Raw genomic sequence first — 4,170 nt, forward strand, 5'->3', positions numbered from 1 at the left:
ACTCGCTTTCTCTCTCTTCCCTGATTATTTGCTTTGGGGGAAGCCAGCTGCCATCTGCGAAGAAGCACATATGGTGAGGAACTACGGGGTTCTTGCCAACAACCATGTGAGGGAGCTTGGAAGGGAATCCTCCAGTTCAGTTAAGTCTTCAAACAATGGCAGCCCTAGCTGACATCTGGCTGTAATTCTCATGAGACATTCTGAGCCAGAACCACTCTACCATGTTGCTCCCAGATTCCTCAAATCCGAAATGGTGTGAGATAATGGACGTTTGTTGTTTTGAGCTGTGAAGTCTGGGTAATTTATTATATAGAAATAGATAACACAGGAGGGATTGGTTTTGAACAGGAGGGTAGACTGCTTCCTCTGAGAAGTTACCAAGTATGGTCATTTTTGTAAAATCTTGTTCTTCACGTTTACCCTTTATTGCTTAGGCTTGGTATCTTAAAATATTTCAAATTCTAAGTTACAACTAGATTTAAGCCATTTTTATTGCTCATCAAAAAATATTTTAGGCTGGATGTAGTGGCTCACGCCTAAAATCCAAGCACTTAGGGAGGCTGAGGTGGAAGGATTGCTTGAGGCCAGGAGTTCAAGACCAGCCTGGGCAACATAGCGAAACTCCCTCTCTCCAAATATATATATATATATATTTAAATATATATCTTTAAATATTGTTGACATGAATGTATATATTTATATATAAATACATATATAAAATTAGAATTTCCTACATTTTGTAACAGCCTACTCAAAGTTGGCTATAATACCTATTTTCTTAGGTGATATCCATTTAATCATTCATTTGATAAATATATTTATTGTATGTGACATTAGTATGAACTTTATAGAAAGCAATGTTGCTTTTACAGTGATTAGTAGGATGATAAATGAGCTATTTGCTAGTATATCCAAGTTATCTAGCAATAAGGGTTTACTGAACAAAGAAGTATGGGTAATAGCATAAAAGTATAAACAAATACCCAAACAGTATACATGAGAAGTTAATCATCTTGGCAGAAGAAAATGGTACATACAAAAAACCCAATAATATGTGAAGAACAGTGTGAGAATGTATCCAGCGAAAATTATATTCAAAGTAAAAATCATGTTTGCATCATGAACTGTATAGCATGAGTTAAAACAAATGAATACCCCTGATCACAAAACAATGAGAAATTCCTGCAGCAAGTGGGCATAACTGCCAAATGGGATAATATAAAAGAAGTATGAAGGGAAAACTAATTTTGAGGCTGTAACCATGTGGAACTGAAGTTAATTCTTCAAGTTCTGCTTCAGGTTATCAGGAATTGTGCTCCCGTAATTTAACCATTTATGATGAGTATAAGATTTTCACACAGAAAAATTATTCTGCTGGTGGAATGTGAACTATTACGTCAAACTTGTAAAATTTTCTATCATTTTCATTATTTATCTCAGACTTTGACTCTTGTATTCTTTTGAGGAAGGACTTGTGTGCAATGGTGCAAAGTTTGAAATACCAAATGTGCCTTAAAGAAATTAGAGTTGTTAGGCTGGGGGCGGTGGCTCACGCCTGTAATTCCAGCACTTTGGGAGGCCTAGGCGGGTGGATCACGAGGTCAGGAGATCAAGACCTTCCTGGCGAACACGGTGAAACCCCGTCTCTACTAAAAAAAAATACAAAAAATTAGCCAGGCGTGGTGGCGGGTGCCTGTAGTCCCAGCTACTGGGGAGGCTGAGGCAGGAGAATGGCGTGAACCCGGGAGGCTGAGCTTGCAGTGAGCCCAGATCGCGCCACTGCACTGCAGACTGGGAGAGACACCAAGACTCCGTCTCAAAAAAAAAAATAAAAATAAAAATAAAAAAATAAAAAAAATTTAGAGTTGTTAGTCACCTTCTGTTCTCCTTTGTTGGATTTTGGGTTTTACTGGGTGCTAGAGCCGCTGTACCACAGTGATAGCCTGGGGCTTGGTCAGGTCATGGAGCCTGGGCAAAGGTGGTGAGTTGATGAACAGATCCAGCTGTCAGCATAGCAAGGAGGTCCAATCCTGTGGGCCGGGGACAGTCCTCACGGTTTGCAATTCATCATCTGTAAGAAAAATTGTACTACTTGAAAGACCTTGACTTAAATTCTTGCTTTACCATTTGATAACTCTGTGATACTGAGCAGGAGACTTTACCTCTGTGAGCCTCGATGTCTTCTCCACGAAATACAGCTGAAAAAAATCAGCTGTAATTATATCCTGTTTTTCTTCTTAAAGGTCAAATGAGCCTGAGCCTGGCATCAAATATTTGTGAAGCCTTTTTTTTTTTTTCTAAGAGGCAGTTTCGCTATTGTTGCCCAGGCTGGAGTGCAATGGCACGATCTTGGCTTACTGCAACCTCCACCTCCCGGGTTCAAACAATTCTGCCTCAGCTCCTTGAGTATCTGGGATTACAGGCATGCGCCATCACGCCCAGCTAATTTTGTATTTTTAGGAGATGGGGTTTCACCGTGTTGGTCAGCCTGGTTTCAAACTCCTGACCTCAGGTAATCCACTTGCCTCGGCCTCCCAAAGTGCTGGGATTACAGGCGTGAGCCACTGTGCCAGGCCTATGTGAAGGCATTTTTTAAAACTTAACACTCCTATAAGCAGTTTTTTTTTTTTTTTTTTTTTTTTGGGGGGAAAATTCCCATCCTGCCCCCCAGATTGGAGTGCAGTGGTGCGATCTTGGTTCGCTGCAACCTCTGCCTCCTGGTTTCAAGTGATTCTCATGTCTCAGCCTCCCGAGTAGCTGGGATTACAGGCATGCGCCACCATGCCCGGCTAATTTTTATATTTTAATAGCAACGGGGTTTCACCATGTTGGCCAGACTGGTCTCAAACTCCTGACCTCTAATGATCCACCTACATCGGCCTCCCAAAGTGCTGGGATTACAGGTGTGAGCCACCTCGCCCAGCCTTAAACAGAATAATACTGTTATCATTCCTTTATGCTTGAATCTTTATGTTCTTGGCAAAAGCTCATATAGGCTTTAAGCTATGAATACAACTTGGGAAAGGCTAATAGCTAATTCTGAAAAAAGAGTCTGGGCTCAGTGGCTCACACCTGTAATCCCAGCACTTTGGGAGGCCGACGAGGGTAGATCACGAGGTCAGAAGTTCAAGACCAGCCTGGCCAAGATGGCGAAACCCCATCTCTACTAAAAATACAAAAATCAGCTGGGCATGGTGCCAGGCGCCTGTAATCCCAGCTACTTGGGAGGCTGAGGCAGAGAATTGCTTGAACCCAGGAGGTGGAGGTTGCAGTGAGCTGAGATCACGCCACTGCACTCCACCCTGGGTGACAAAGTGAGACTCCATCTCAAAAAAAAAAAAAAAAGAAAAACCATCTTTTCTAAAAATCATTAAAACAATTGAAGTTAGTTTTTGAATAAGAAAATAATGGCTAAAACAACTCTGTATCACTAGGCAACATTAAATCTTTATCTCCTGAGGATTACAAAGACTTTCTATTTAGTACACCAGAAAAGGACCAATTTTTCCAAAACCAAAAAGCCAAGCCTGTTAGCACTTACTATCACAAATGGTTGCCACAGAAACAAAATAATGAAGGTCGAATTTATGGCTTATGTAAAAGGGAAGCCTCTAGGATCTTGAAAAATATTTTTTCTATTTTTAAATATAACACATTCATTGTAGAAATTTTGGAAACATAGTACAAGTATAAAGAAAATTTTTGTAACTTATAATCACATTGCTGAGAGATAACATTTTGTTAATGTTTTTTGCATAGTTTTTTCCAATTTTTATCTTCATCTTGTCAGCTTTTTTCCCCACATATTTTTTATTATGAGCAGTACCATAGCATTACATAAGCACTTTTCTTTTTTTTAAGGTGGCTTCTCACTTTGTTGCCCAGGCTGGAGTGAAGTGGCTCGATCTCTGCTCACTACAGCCTCTGCCTCCTGGGTTCAAGCAATTCTCCTGCCTCAGCCTCCCCAGTTGCTAGGATTACAGGTGCCCGCTATAAAGCCCGGGTAATTTTTGTAGTTTTAGTAGAGATGAGGTTTCGCCATGTTGGCCAGGCTGGTCTTGAACTCCTGACCTCGAGTGATCTGCCTGCCTCGGCCTCTCAAAGTGCGTGAGCCACCGTGCCCGGCCAGCATTACATAAGCTTTCAAAACGTGATTGTTATTATCATATT

Source organism: Piliocolobus tephrosceles, chromosome 10 (assembly GCF_002776525.5).
Source record: "Piliocolobus tephrosceles isolate RC106 chromosome 10, ASM277652v3, whole genome shotgun sequence".
In the NCBI taxonomy this organism is placed as follows: domain Eukaryota; kingdom Metazoa; phylum Chordata; class Mammalia; order Primates; family Cercopithecidae; genus Piliocolobus; species Piliocolobus tephrosceles.